Source organism: Solanum dulcamara, chromosome 10 (assembly GCF_947179165.1).
Source record: "Solanum dulcamara chromosome 10, daSolDulc1.2, whole genome shotgun sequence".
In the NCBI taxonomy this organism is placed as follows: Eukaryota; Viridiplantae; Streptophyta; class Magnoliopsida; order Solanales; family Solanaceae; genus Solanum; species Solanum dulcamara.
The window spans coordinates 31,679,302-31,695,862 of NC_077246.1; positions in this window are offsets into that span (position 1 = coordinate 31,679,302).

The following is a 16,561-nucleotide window of genomic DNA, read 5'->3' on the forward strand; positions in this document are numbered from 1 at the left end:
ACTGTAGAATTGAGCCATGCTATCTACACTGTGGCTATGCTTGGAGAGTGTATCAGCAACAAAATTAGCCTCCCTATAGATGTGCTTACATTGAAAGAGATCCAGCATTATGATCATCTCCTGCAGGTTTGTGATGTATTTCCTGATGTTCCAGGGAGATGTGATCTCTTGTTTTAACCATTTCACAAGTAATTCAGAATCAACCTCCAGTAGAACCCTGCTGTAGCCATGTTGAATACACCAAGTAATGCCTATGACTGCAGCTTGTACCTCAGCTTGGTTGTTAGAACCAATTCCAAGTGGTGCAGCAAATGCATAAAGGATGTTTCCTTTATGATCTCTTAGGATACCCCCAGCTCCAATTCTTCCAGGATTATCCAAGGCACTTCCATCAGTATTCAGTTTAACCACATGGTATGCTGGTTTGTGCCAACTGACTTGGATGATTTTCATTTCATGGCTGCATATTTCAACCATAGCTATTAGCTCCTTCCAGTCACTTGGCCAACTAATGTAAGGGAAAGCTGTGAAGATCAGCATGTAGAGTTCTTTGATGACTGAGAATTTCACCCTAGTACTGCTAGACTTTTTGCCACCATATTTACTAGCACACCTGTTCTTCCATAAGTTCCAACAAATAAATATAGGAGTAGCTTGCAATAAAAGCTTATGGACTTCATTATTTGGTTTAGCCAGCCACCATTTCATCATATTGCTCCTCATAGGGTTGCTGCTGTGTTGTATACCCCAACAGTCAGAAAAATACTTCCATATGTGACTAGCCATGTGTCCAGAGATAAAAATGTGATCTATAGTATCCCATCCTGGCCTGTAGCAACAAGAACACTGAGCAGCTGCATGACCAAAGTGCTCAATATTTTCATTGGTGGGCAACTTGCTTCTGAGAGTTCTCCAGACAAGAAAGGATATCTTGAAGGGTATATTCTTGTGCCATATATTATTGTCTGTCATGGTTTTGTTCCTTTTAGGCCTGATTTGGTTCCAAGCTGAAGCACATGTAAAGTTTCCATCTGAGTTCAGCTTCCAGTAGGCTGTATCTGGGAGGTCAGGTTGGTACTTGAAGGAAAAACTTAGAATCTTCTGTATCAGGTGCTGTGGTGCATGTTGCCTCACCTTCTCTTCATCCCATTCTCCATTATTCAGGAATTTTGAGACAGTGGTATTGTTAAGTCTAGGAAGACAGTCTTTGTGGTAGGCTAGGGGTCCAATTCCTAGCCAATCATCCCACCAAAAACTACAAGAGCCTGAGTTAAAGTGCCACTGTATATGAGGCTCAATCTCAGATTTGTTTGTCATCATGTGTTTCCACATAAGTGATTGACCAGTGTCCCATTTCTTGATTACTGGATGTGCCCTCTGGCAATACTTGGCCCTCAAAAAACTCCCCCATAGAGTCTTCTTAGACCTGAAGATCCACCATTGTTTATACTGCATTGCTAAGAAAACATCTTTAAGATTTTTCATGCCAATACCACCTTCTTCTGTTGGGTAGCTGAGGGTCTCCCATGATGCCCAATGGTATTTTCTTTTTTCTCTGTCCCATCCCCAAAAGAAGTCTGCTATAAGAGACTTTATTTGTTTGAGAGTAGTGGAAGTTGGAATCACAGCAGATAGAAGATGAATTGGGAGGGAATGCAACACATACTTCACCAGAGCAGCTCTCCCCCCATAACTGAGTACCTTGGTCTGCCAACCTCTAATTCTGGATATCACTTTGGACACCATACCAGTAAAGTATATGATCCTTTGACCTCCAATGTATAAGGGGCATCCCAAGTAAGTAATAGGGCCATGAGTAATTTTGAAGCCAGTGGTAGAAGTGACCCTTTCAATGATCTCAGGATCAGTATTCAGGGGGATCAAGCACTGACTCTTTTGTGTGTTAATTAGCTGGCCTGATGTCTGTTCATACACTTCCAGAGTCTTCATGATCAGCTTGAGAGAGTATCTACATGTTGAAGTGAAAATGATTATATCATCAGCAAAACTCAAATGATTAATCAATGGACCTTTCTTCTCCATGTGGAAACCTTTGTACAAATAGTGTTGAAGAAGGTTATTGAGCAGTCTTGAGAGTACCTCAGCACCTAAAATAAATAGGGCTGGGGATAGTGGATCTCCCTGTTTGAGGCCTCTTGTAGAATGGAAAAAACCATGCCTACCTCCATTCACAATAACTGAGTACCAGTTGTTAGCCATAAGCCTCCAAACTATGTCAATAAATATTTCTCCAAATCCAAACCTTCTCATGACTAGACATATAAATGACCAAGACACCCTGTCATAGGCTTTGGCCATGTCTAATTTGATCACCACATTATCTCCCAGCTTTGGTTTTTTAATGCTATGAATAATTTCCTGTGACAACATAATGTTTTCAGAAATACTTCTTCCCTTAACAAAACCTGATTGATTTTCAGAGATTAGTTGAGGGAGAATAGGAGCAAGTCTGAGACAAAGAATTTTAGAAATAACTTTATTAGTGAAGTTACTTAGTGCAATAGGCCTGAAGTCTGATAACTTATTGGGATGATCTACTTTTGGGAGTAGGACCAAACAAGCATGTGAGATGAACTTAGGAAGAGAATGCCCACAGAAAAAGTATTTCACCAAATTGAACAAGTCTTCACTGATTATATTCCAGCAAGTTTGGAAGAACTTGCCATTAAAACCATCAGGACCTGCAGCAGCTGCATCACTGAGGGAAAATACAGCTTCTTTCAGCTCCTCTTTAGTAGGCATAGTATTAAGGGACTGGTTTTGCTGATCTGTGATGGTGTTGGGAATGCAACTGAGGATATCTTCATTGATAACATCATTCTTACCAGTAAAGATCTTCTCAAAAAAGTCACATGCAGCAGTAGCTATATTCTGATCACCTTGAATAGTATTATCCTGCTCATCAGTAATCTGATGGATGAACAATCTTCTTCTCCTTCCTCTTATAATAGCATGAAAGTACTTGGAATTGGCATCTCCCTCCTTAAACCATTGAAGCTGAGTTTTTTGTTTAAGGATGGATTGTTCTGTTTTCAAGTATTTAATGTACTGAGCATTTACATGATTCAACTTGATCTTGTTATCTTCAGACTTGTCCTGGATGAGAGCATCTTCTGCTTGCTTTACCTTCTCTTCAAACTCTTTGACAGCTTAAAAAATGTCCCCATACTGTTGCCTTGACCATCTACTAAGGGTGTTAGCCACCCTCTTAAGTTTCAACTGGAATATTCTCATTGGATTACCTTCTACTGGTCTTTTCCAGCAGTCTCCAACAGTATCTAGAAAGGTCCCATTCTCCACCCAACCGTTAAGGAACTTGAAGTATTTGATAGGAGTAGTGTGAGCCTCCTTGCATTCCAGTAGAAGGGGGCAGTGATCTGAACCTGTAGAAGCCAGATGAGACACAGTAGTCATAGGCATCATCTCTAACCACCTATCATTCACCATGGCCCTGTCCAGTCTCTTCCAAATTCTAACCTCCATGTCCCTGTTGTTGCACCATGTAAACATCTGCCCATTGAAACCCAAATCAGTAAGACCACATGCCTCAATTACACTTATGAACTCAAGACTTTTGTTCATATTGTAAGGTTGTCCTCCTAGCTTTTCATCAACATCAGTGATCACATTAAAATCTCCAATAATGCACCATGGTTTGTCTGTGTCAGCATACTGCAACATCTTATCCCAAAGAGTTCTTCTCATATAATCCTTACACTTGGCATAGACAAATGTAATAATATGAGAGTTTGGATTGGCCACATGTTTGATTTCACATGTAACCTGCTGTTCATCTTGGTCTACAATGGAGCAGTCCACATCCTTGGTCCAAAATAACCATATCTTGTTATTGAGGTTGTGTATGGCACTGTCCATTCCCAACTGAATTCTGTAATGGTTGAGCTGGGAATGGTTAGCAAATGGTTCAAGTATTGTCAACATAGATAATTTGTGATAATCCTTGAGTTGTTGGAGTCTATCCAAGGCACCTTGAGTATCAATACTCCTTGCATTCCAGCATATTGTATTCATCATCAAAGTTTAATGGATTTGGACCTTGTGTTGATGCTACTCTTACAAGCAGCATTATCTGAACTGGTAGAGTTCTCTTGCTTCTTTTTTTTCCTCTTACCCTGCTGACCCCTGGGTGATAGGCCCTGCTTCTCAGACATCTGCAGTACTTCATCTTGGATTACAGTATCTGTGGTTGGATCAAATGTCCTCAAAGGATATGCACTAGTTTCTTCATCCTCCTCATTAGTATGTTCCCTCTGATCAGAATCCTCTTCATCTTCAGAGTGAGTAACTCTATATTCATCCTCCCAATCTTCTGATATGACTCTCTTGTTGAGAACACACATCTCAGTAGATGTAGTCTGAGCCTGAAGAGGTGGCACATGAATCCCAGCCTGTTCTTCAACCAGCACATAATTTACCCTCTGCTGAGAAGTTTCAGATTGAGTGTGCTCTGGTTTACTTTGCTGTTTCTTCATTGCATCCCTCTTCTTCTTACTCAAAGATAGAGTACTTTTATTATTCATGAACTGAGTTTTTGTACCCTGTTTTGGATCACTACCCTTTGGAGAATCAACATTTCCCTTATCAGTTTCAGCTATCTGGAACATTTCAGAATTTTGTTGAAACTCAGCTTGTTGGACCTGCATGCTGGACTTTGTGGCATCTGGAAGAGTGGTTGGAGGGGCTCTATGGTCTGCAGTATGGTTATTCAATGGATATTCCTCCCCCTGGTTTCCCCTTCCTGCAAATTAGTTGTTGTCTCCTGTACTCCCCCTTCCTCACCTCCATAAACTTCTTCATCCACAACATCAACATTATTTAAAACATTAAAATTATTGGGGGAGCCATGGGGGTGTGGGAGCACTGAGTCAATACCTGGGCCTTTGGCATTATTGCACTCCACATCTGCATTCTTTTCTACAAGTTTGCTAGTTCCCTTCCTTTTAAAAACCTGCTGAATGGGCTTGTGGGGATTGGGGACCAATATTCTATGGGGAGGGGGCTGTTGACTCTGGACTCCAGAATCAACATTACATATTTGGATAGTATCATTATTAATAGTAAAGAGAGTACCTGAAGGCAGCATGTTCCTTGGTTGTTGATTATCACTGGTTGTTGGTTGAGGCATTTTAGAGCTTTCTCCTTGGTGCAGCCTGCTTTGTTTGCTTTGGTGCAGAGTTCCTTGTTGGTGGAGTTGGTTATTCTTCTTGGTTTTCTTTTTTTGAATTTGCCATTCTTCTTTTTGTTGGTTATTTTCATGGTCTTCATCTGTATTATTAGACTGCTTTTCCTTGTTGTTATTTTTCTCTTGGAAATGCTGTTCATTTGCCTTACCTGTGCTGGTTTTGTCCTTGTCTGCAGCATTTGCTTCTTGAATTTTCTTTTGCCTGTTTTCCTCCTCTCTTCTCTTCACTGTACAGGTAGTGTGAGTGTGGCCTTGGTGCTTGCAGTGTTGGCAATATTCAGGCACCCCTTCATATTGAATTGGTTGCCATCTACCCTTGCCATTCACATCTTTTTGAAAGCCCATCCATACATGTTGGGGTCTTTGTTTGGTAAGATCCACTTGGACTTTTACTTTAGCTACACTACCTCTAGTTTTCTTATATGTGGCCAAGTCCAGGAACAACACTTTCCCAACTGGAGATAGTAAAGGTGTAACCACTTCCATACTATAACAATGCCAAGGAAGTTCTGGAAGGATTGCCCAAATAGGTACCAAGGGAGTTTCCTCCTCTGGTTTAAATGTGGGAGTCCAGAGCTGTAGCCTCATGAGCTGGCCTTGGATAAACATTTTTCCTTTTGACCACACTGTTGTATGATCAAACTCATTATCCAAGTCAATGTATATGTGTCTGGAATTGAAATGAGTCAGTTTAACCCCTCCTTTAAGCTCAGTTTGAAGGATGAATTCTTTTCTAATAACTTCCATCCTTGGCATTGTATGTGTAAACTTCCCAATAAGGGTGTATTTACACTTAGCTGCTAAGTTGACCATGAAGTCCTCTTCAGAAAATAAAACTGCAGGGTATCCTTGCTTTGTGGTGATTTCAGGGGGGGAGATACCAACATGATTACTTTGGACAGTCTCTTGGGCTCTAAGTCTGGTAGCAAGAGTGTGTGTTACAATAGGATTTGGAGGGTTGGGATTATTTGGAACAGGAGTTCTATTTTGGTTGTTGTTTTTGGGAGCATGATTGTTCCTAATTGGTGGCTGGATGTTCTGATCTTTTTTATGGTTGTTGGGATTGAACACCTCAAAGTTGTTAGAAATTTTCAAGGGGGCAGAGTTGGGAATGTAAGTTTTGTGACCAGCTGTTTGGTTTACTGCAGGACCTTTGGGATGTAGATTGCTCACACCACCTTGTTGGATTTGGCTCTTACCTTTATCAGTAGTTTTATCACTTAATTCAGATTGTACACTAGCCATATTATCCTCAGTATTTCCATTGACAATTTGGACAGCACTTATAGTATTAGAAATCAATTCAACAGGCTGCATATTAGCATTTAAGGCAGTGGCTGGCTCAATTGCATTAGATTGCAATTGAGCTTGAATACTAGTATAAGTAATTCTATCCTGAACAACATGACTATCAAGGTTAGGATACTTACCTGGTGGTACTTGCACAGGAGCTCTGATTTTCTGAACACTGGGATCATTTGGCACTGCCATTATCTCCTGAGATGGACTACCATTGTCAATGTACTGCTGTTGATCATTAGCCAATGTAGGTTCCTCATTTGGAGCATCCCTGTGACTGTGTCTATCTCCTTCAACTGAGCCTTGACGACTTTTTGGATATGAATTTATTGGAGAGAATTTGGGGTCTGAATTTTGTCTAGGAAGCCTCACAACAGCCTTAGGAACATTTTGGCATTGATCTCTTGCCAGTTGGGTCGCCGGAGCTCCGGCGACATTTTTGTCGTCTTGACGACTTTTCAAATTTGAATCAATTGGTAGTGATTCGAGACTAACCATATGACTAGGGACCCTCTCTACACTGTGAGGAGCCTGTTGGGATTGGTTTCGTCTCAATTGGATCGCCGGAACTCCGGCAGTCCCACCATTGTTGTCGTTTTGACGACTTTTCAAATTTGAATCAATTAGTGGTGATTCGATACTAACCTTGTAGCTGGGGAGCTTCTCTACATTGCCACGAACCACTTGGGATTGAATTTGTATGAATTCGTTCGCCGGAGCTCCGGCGACCTCCATATGTGCAGAAGTCGAGTTGAAATTCGAGACTCCCTGGGTTGATTCGAAATGCTGCGTGGTGATGAGGGGCTGCACATGAGTATCAGGAGCATTTTGGTTATAGTTTTGAGCTGATATAGTGGCCGGAGGTCCGGCGCCGCCGCTGACTTTTTCGCCGGCGATTGATACGCCGGTGAAAATTAGTTCATCAGGTGCGCCTTGGCCTGAGGAACAAAACCCATATGGTCCGAGCTGTCGAATGTCGCCGGAGTTTGGTCGAATTTCTGATCGAAATTCCGGCGCTTGTGCCTCTACATTTCTGTCGATTTCTATATCATTTTGTTTGGAATTTTTTGCTGCTGATTGTATATGAGCTGGGGAATCATCTTCACAATTTGTTATTACATTTAACAATCCCCGATTTCTCAAGGCAATGATTCGTTCAGCATTCTGCAGCTCTTCAGTAGAACAAGTAACAGTGATCACTTTTGTATTTTGCAAATTCGAAGAGCTGTAGGTGGAATCTGATGGTGAGGCAACTCTCGTTGTGTTCGTATCGACGGAATCTACGATTCCGTCTTTCGAACGAAATTTTTCGAGGTCTGGAGGTGGGTCCCACCCCATTTCGTTTTTTTGACTAAAATGCCCTTCCTTGAGAGCTTTCTTTAGAGAGAAGTTTTAGAGACATATTATTGAACTTCTGTTTTGGGGATTTCATCAAAATTAAATATATTATTAGTGTTAGAGTAATAACAAATATTGAAACTGTAATGACCATCTTGGTCATTTTCTTACTCTTTGTATGCTTTACTATTTTGCTCCTTCCCGTAGTTTTATGTTGTATTTATGACTTGTTGGGATGAGTCGCACAATTCCATAGGTTTTCGGGTTAGTTAAGGGAGTATTTACCCCATTTTGAGCACTTATGTTAAAACCATTGACTTTAGTCTGCATTCTTTTGTGATGGGATTTAGATTAGATATTTGTTGGTACTACTAGCTCTGGAGTATGGATTTTAGTATAGTAGGAAATTTGGTTTAGATCCCAAAGTTTTTAGTTTGATTTTCTGTGCTTCGTTGAACTCTTTGTGATTTACTTAAAATATTGACTGTCATTTTTTCATGAAGAAGACCTTCAATGATTGTTTTGTTGATTCCATTATGTTTAGAATATTATTCTAGTTTTGTAGAAGATTCTATTTATATCCGTAGCACTCTGACTGAATTCAAGCATCTAAACCAAGTGTTTTCAAAAATAGGGGTGCATTGTGTTGGTGCACAACATTTGCGGTCCCAGGCTGCATTTCTAGTGGCTGTATTTGTGGTGACTGATAGCATGTGCCGTCCTTTACCAAACTAGAGATATCTGATGCCTTTTAGAACAATCCATGTTCTTTATTTCTTAATATTTTTTTCCATCTTCGAGAGCTTGAGCTGTGGTGATTCAACTTGATTTTTACTGCATTTTTCAACCTATTGGTAAATTCTCCCCCCTCTTTAATTCTATGGTCAATTCTAGCTTTAATTATTCATTTAATTTATGATTTTAGCTCAAGATCCGTAAAACAATTATTTTCATCTTAGGGCTTCGGGTTTAGTTTGGACATTAAATTGAGTTTTGTCTTTGCCCAACATTCAAGTACAGGTTCCTTATCCTATAAGGAAGATACTTGTATATTTTATTTTATTTTTCATTAGTGGGTGACAATGGTTAAATTTTTGGCACCTTTTTAAAACATTTAATATGGGTATCATTAGTACATTATTGATAATTAATTTCCTTTTACGATAGCATGACATCAATACGTTACTTTAGAGAAGCGGAAAACTTTTATGTAATGATTTGTTGATTATTGTTTTATTGTTAGGTGGGTTACAATTTCCTTTTATAGACTTAGCTCAGTTAGATAGTGTCTTGTATAAATTTTTTGAATTTCTAGGTTTTTTGGCAAGATATGACTAGGCTTATTTTAAATTTTAAATTATCGGTCATTGGAAACCTTAGAGTAGAGTTTTCCTTTTTAAGCCTTGTCAAGACCCAAGCTAGGCCCTTGGCATAACACGGTGATCAGAACCTCGAAGAACTCCAACTAAGCCTCTTAGCATATCATTCGGGAGCATACATAAGGTAAATAAGAAAATGAGTTAATGATGAAAGAGGAAGCAAAGTGTCAATAGGAATGTCTCAATAAATGAGAAAAGACGTCAAAAGATGTGACAACATAGACTCCATGAACATCTAACATACCTCTTCTAACTCGATGGGGGCATAAGACAAGTTTCTAGCTCACCCATAACAGCATAAGAGAAATGACATAGTCAAATAACGCATTGAAATTAAAGTTTTATGTCCTTGAAATAGGAGGACTCACCACCAATAAAATTATAACAAGCTCTAGCCACGAACAGGATGATGACCGAGATTGTCGGACCCTAAATTATGATACAATGTAGGCAAAAAGTATGAGTTAGTACATGTAATGCACTAAGTATGAGAGAAGATGCATTAACAATAAACATAGGAAATAATCAATATGAAATGTGGATGCAAGACCAATATCTTAAACCATAAGTAAAACCATGAAAACATTAAAACATTTAACTAATTGGTCAATGCATCAAAACATCATCATCATAAGAACTGTATAACTTTTTCTTAAACTAGTGTGGGATAGTACTTTTAACAACATATAAGACCATGTGAGTTATTACATGTAATCTGATGAACCCCACATCGAAAGGGAAAGAATACCTTGCCAGGGTAGGCTTCTTCATGGTAGTCTCTCTAACTAGGAGATATGTGGATCCACTAGTGTCACCACATTGGCATAGTTAAACCTACACTGGCAACGTAGTTTGCGAATAAAGCTTGCTACTAGGATTTTCTTGGATAGCTTCAATGACATATTAGAGAAAACCCCACCTTACAGTCCTCTCGGTGCTTAGACATTTTTCAAACATAACTTTCATCAAAACATAGTCATAACTTCATTAGGAAAGATAATAATAATATATAAATCCATCTTAATGAAATATCATAAGAGTAAATCATTTGTCATAATCAATGTAGAATCATATGAATAACTCATTTAACTTCATCATGAATGTGTGAGGAATTGTTGTCACAACCTTTAACTTCTTTAACATGTTTGTGCACAATTTCTCCTTTTGCACTATAAATATTTCTTATAGCATCATTGGAACATCTTTATAACTTCTTTTCATGAAGCATCTGTAAATATCATTCATAAACTTCTTTGATTGAAATAACATGAAAATCATGATCATAACTCACAAATCATTCTTGAAACTAATATATAGCTTAGATTTTTGAAATTCATCTCAAAATCATGCAATATCATGTGAATTATGCATACATAAGTTAATATCAGAGAAAAATGTCATAATTAAGAAGACAATGCAAATCATAAATTAGGGATTTTAGAAGTAGAATTCATAAGAGATTTTAAGAAGAAATCTTTGGGATTCCATGGGTGGAAGGGCCCAAGGATGCCTTCCCACATACCTTGAAATTTAGAAGCCCTAAGTTGCAGAGCATTAAAACTTGACCTTGAAGAAATCCCTAGAATTTGATTGAGGCAGAAGAGGACTCTTGAAAGGAAACTTTAGAGAGAAGATTTTATGTTTTGAGTAATTGGGTGAGAATGAGAGAATTAGTGGATCTTAGGGTAATTAATAGGTTAGAATAAGTCCCTAAAACTATCTACATTCATTAACGAACATAGGAAAATGACTAAAATACCCCAACTTAAAACTGACACTGCAAATGAATAGGAGACCCACCACGACTTATGGTAGTTGTCGTGTTTCTGGAATTGGACTTTGGGAAATCATGAGGGTTTGCAGGAAATCTTTCATGGAGATTTTCATAGTCTGTGATGGTCACCACGGCCTACAGTGAGGGTTGTGGTGAGAAACTTGATAGGAGGCCTGTAGGGGTGTCCACACGAGGGCCACCATGGCTCATGGTGCCCTTCATGGTCACCACCTCTAAAATTAGGTGTATAGGGCCTGGACCATGGTGGATTTTCATGGATAATGGTCCAATTCACGGCTCATTAAGGGCTCCATAAAGGCCACCTGGTGCCAAAAGTTGCACTTTTGTGGGAAATCATCTTTTGAAGCATGTTTTACAACTTTTTAACTTCCAGGTCCTTACAAGCCTTAGTTTAGGTGGTTTATTATTTTCCTGTGATTAGATTAGTAGAATCCTTAGTATGATCTAGGAGATGTTTTTGTTGTAGAAGTTTTTGGTATTCACAACGTGTGTTCATGTTGTTTTACTTACATGTTGTTGTATATATCTCTTTTATTGACATTGTGGGTATGGGTAGGTCCTTTCATTCAGAAGAGATGAGCTCTAGGTTAGTATGATTGAATTATTGATGGTGGTTTATTGTAACACCTCAGAAGTTCCTAACTATAGATCATGTAGGACAGTGCAAAAAAATCTAAAGTATGAAATTTTTTGGGATTTACGAATGCATTTTATATGTCATAAATGGAACCACGATTCATGGAAATAATCTATAGACAAGACTTTAGAAATATTAAAATTTTTCTTATGTAAAAAGAGTGTAATTTATGGGTTGTAGTTGGCTATGTATCCTAGAAATGTCCCATTAACCAAGTCCTAAAACATCAAAAATTAAGAACCCCATCATGACTTTTACGGGCCGATGTATGGATATTAAATTGTTCTACAGACCATAGGTGTGTGTCATAGACCCAATCTTCAGAACCCTCTCCCATCTAATTATACGAAGACTATATACGGGTCGTACTCCAAACTATGGACAGTATAAAGACCCTCATATATCAAACTTTATAGATCATGTATTTCTGTATAAATCTTCTATGGACAAATAGGATGACTTGTAGTCAGAATTATAGACATATATTGAGTCCATAGTTCCAAACTTCTGAAACCTAGCCAAATTTCCAGGGATAGGTTTCTATGCTCAATAGAAGGGACTATGATCCGTAGATCCCATCTGTAGAAGCCTTCTAACATACTTTAGTTAGAGGAATTTTAGTCTTTTCCCACTCTTTTCATCGCTATATTATATATTTTTGGGCTATTCTAAGTAACATTAAGTCATTCTTATATTCCTATGTCCATTATTCTCTCATAACTCACCCAATTAAGATTTCTTCTTTCTTAAGTTTCCTCTCAAGGTAAGAACTAGAGTTCCATGATTCAATCCTCCATTGAAGGACTTTATCCAAGGTTTCTACTCTAGGAATGTGGGATTTCATCAATAGGTTTCCTTCAACTAACTAAGTAACAAACAAACCCTAAATTCTTAAGTTTGTGTATTCTACCAACCTAGGGTTTTATCATCTTCATGAGTTTTTATTGAATTTAAGTTATTCTTCAAGTATGAGCTCAAATTGCATGATTTCAAGTATTATTCTATATTTTCAATCATAATTTCATGAACCTATAATATGCAAGTATTTTCATGACCTGAATTATGTAATTTCAGAAGTATGTCTCAGATTATAAAATTTTCATGATTTTAGATTCTTTTAGATAAAGTACATTTCAGTACATTATCAGTTATCATGATTTATGATGCTTTCATATGAAGAGTATTAAATTATTATTAGTTTTAAATCATCATCTAGGAGCTAATTATTATGTTTATCATATTGTTACAATTACAGTATTATCAAATTTTAATGTATTAGCTTTATTTATATTTCTCATGGGTGTAATACTTAGCACCGAGTAGACTTAGAGATGAAGGATTTCGGTCAGCGTCAATGGTAATTTTGTAGAAATCCCTATTTTTCAGAACTACGTGCCACCGTAGGATTTGTTTGGATTGGATATTAGCTTGGTGGATCCATATTAGCTCAGACTCATGCCTTTATACCTTGGCAAGTATATTGGGCCCTTTTTGTGGGGCAATACAACATACTCCATGTTGTAGCTGGCACGATTATATGTTGGCTAATGGTAACTCCCACAACCAAACTTTTAAGTCATTTCATGATTAAGTATTTCAGTTCATTTAGTCATTTTAGTCGAGTTATCAGTTTTCATATTTTTACTTGATCATTTCATGAACTTGTTTTACTGATTCAGTATGTTCAAATATCATATTATTTATCCATATTCCTCATACTCAATACATTTAAAGTTTTAACCATATTTTTATGCATATATTGCTTTATAAAATAGGTTTTGATGCTCATTACTCAAGATGTGATTAGCACGAGTTCTAATCATAGATTTTTAGCTTTTGGTAAGTCCTCATATTTGGAGGGAAATCTTATCATGATATTTCAGTATTGTCCTTTCAATTTACAAATTTATGAGTTAGCTAGGGTTTTGTCGTACAAACTGATTTATGTAGTAGAGTCTTCTAGACAAACAGTTAGATTATGCGTATGTTGTTTAGATACTTTCTATTATGATGTTAGAATGTTTTTAGATTATTCATGTTATCTTTAATTTTTCAATTATCTATTTGATTAATACTGCAAAATATTAGTTTCATGCCATGCCATGATGTTAGCTTGGGGATGCTTGTAGGTGTAAGCACCGTATCGCGACTAGGGGATTGTCTCAGGTTGTGACAAATTTGGTATCATCAAGTGTCTTAGTTTGTCTGAAAGTCGTGTTACGTAGAGTCATATTGATGGGTGTGAAGAGAGCCACATCTATAAATTGGAGAAAATGGAATGTTTTGGAAAATACTTCACATTTTTCATAGTCTCAGTCGTACTATAAATTGTAGCACTACATAGTCTCATTCTAACTTTTCCTCTATACATTCACAACATCATGACTCCAAGAAGAGCTTATGTCAGAAGGAATCAAAAAAAAGAGCAACAAGCACCTCTAGCCCCCTAAGACCCTTTGGCTGCACAAGTGTCTCATGCTAAATTTTTGGTTGCACAAGTGTCTCAAGTAAAACCAATCATTGACCTCAAACTCAACTTCCCTTCTCCTCACATCTGAATAGTACTTTTGTAAACTCTGACAATCTTCAAACTTTCTCTAATAATTTTCACCTTCTCTATAGCCTTATGCACACACTCAGGTTCTATCAAGGAAACTTGACTAACTTCGAACCAACCAACAGAAAACCTACATCTCCTACCATATAAGGCCTCCAATAGAGCAATCTGAATGTTGGAATGATAACTATTATTATAGGCGAACTCTATCAATGGAAAATGATCATCCTAGTTACTTTTAAAATCAATGACATATGCTCTTAATATGTCATCTAAGCTCGGTCTGACCTTCTGTTTGAAGGTGAAAAATTGTACTAAGCTTAACTTAAGTACCTTTACCTCTTTGGAACGATATCAAAAATCGAGATGTAAAATGAGTACCTCTATCTAAAATGATAGACAATGGGACACCATGAATCTTAACTAACTCTGAATATACAATCTAGCATATTACTCAACTGCATAAGAAGTCTTAATGGAAAGAAAATGAGCCGACTTGGTCATTCAGACAAATACCACCCAAATAGAGTCATGTTGCTTATGGGTACGAACTAAACTTATAATAAACTCCATATTCAAGGTTTCCCACTTCCAAGTAGGAATCTCAATATCTTGAGCCAAATCTCCTAATTTTTGATGCCCAACCTTTATTTGTTGATAGTTAGGATATTTTACCGAAGTAGGATCATTATCTTTCTTGGCCTTAACATTCACCACAATAGACTATTCAGAACCATTTTGAACAACAACACCACAATCCTCTAAATCAACCTATCGAACACCTAAACTGGCCAATTTATAAACATCACAGATTAACTCTTTCATTGCATCCTCAACATGGGAAACACTCTACATGGACATTCTATTAAGATCATCGACAACCTCATTTGGTTTTCCTAGATGGTATAATACACTCCTGTCATAGTCCTTCAATAACTCAAGCTATGTTCTTTGTTCAAGAATAATATCCTTTAGAGTGAATAAATATTACAAACTCTTATGATCGGGAAATATATAAACATGGATAACATAAAGGTAGTGTCTCCAAATCTTTAAAGAAAAAACCACCGCCGCTAACTCCAGGTTATGAGTCAGATAGTTCTTTTCATACACATTGAGTTTCCTATAAGCGTAAGCTCTCACCTTCCCATTTTAGATCAAAATTCAACCAAGACAATCTTTTGAGGCATCACAATATACAACAAACCCATCAGAACCTTTCGATAAAGTCAACATCGGGTGAAAGTAAACCTATCTTTCAACTCTTTGAAGCTTTTCTCACATACTTCGGACAACTGAAATTTCACCTTCTTTTGAGTCAAAGTAGTTAAGGGTGATTTAATGGAAGAGAAACCTCCCACAAACCATCTATAGTAACCAGATAAGCCCATGAAACTCTGAATATTAGAAGGTGACAAAGGTCTAAGCCAATTCTTAACCGCTTTGGTCTTTTTAGGACAAACCATAATACCTTCACCGGAGACAATATGGGCAACGAAAGCAACTCACCTCAACCAAATTTCCCATTTGCAAAGCTTTGCAAATAACTAGCAGTCCTTTGGAATTTGCAAGAAAATCCTCAAATGATCGGCATGTTCCTCTTCACTAAAAATAGATCAAAATATCATCAATGAACACAAATATGAACATATTAAAATATTGCTTGAAAACCCAGTTCATCAAATCCACAAAAGCTGCAGTAGCATTTGTTGGTCCTAAAGATATAACAAAGAATTCAAAAGTACCATACCGAGTTTTATAACAAATCTTTGGAATGTCCCATTCTCTTACTCAGAGTTGTTGATAACCCGATCGAAGATCAATATTTGAAAAGTAGCTTGTTCTTTGAAGTCGATCGAACAAGTCATCGATATATGGAATGGGATACTTATTCTTAATTTTGACTTTGTTCAACTATCAATAGTTAATACACATACGGAGCAAAGCATCCTTCTTTCTAACAAAGAGAACCAGAGCACCCCATGGAGAGATACTTAGTCTAATAAAACCCCTATCCAACAAATCTTTGAACAAATCCTTTAACTCCTTCAATTCCATTAGCGCCATTCAATAAAGAGGAATGGAGTAGGATGGGTATCGGGTAGAAAATTGATCCCAAAGTTAGTTTCCCTTTCATAGGGATACCTAGGAGGTCATCGGGGAAAACTTTCAAAAATTCATTTATAAATAAAACTGACTCAAGAGTGCGAGTTTCAGAATTTGTAGTTCTAACCAATACTAGATGAAATAAAACCTTAGAAAATCATTTTCCAAAATTTAAGGCACGAGATGAATTTGACCTTTAATCACAGAATTACTATCATTCCATTCT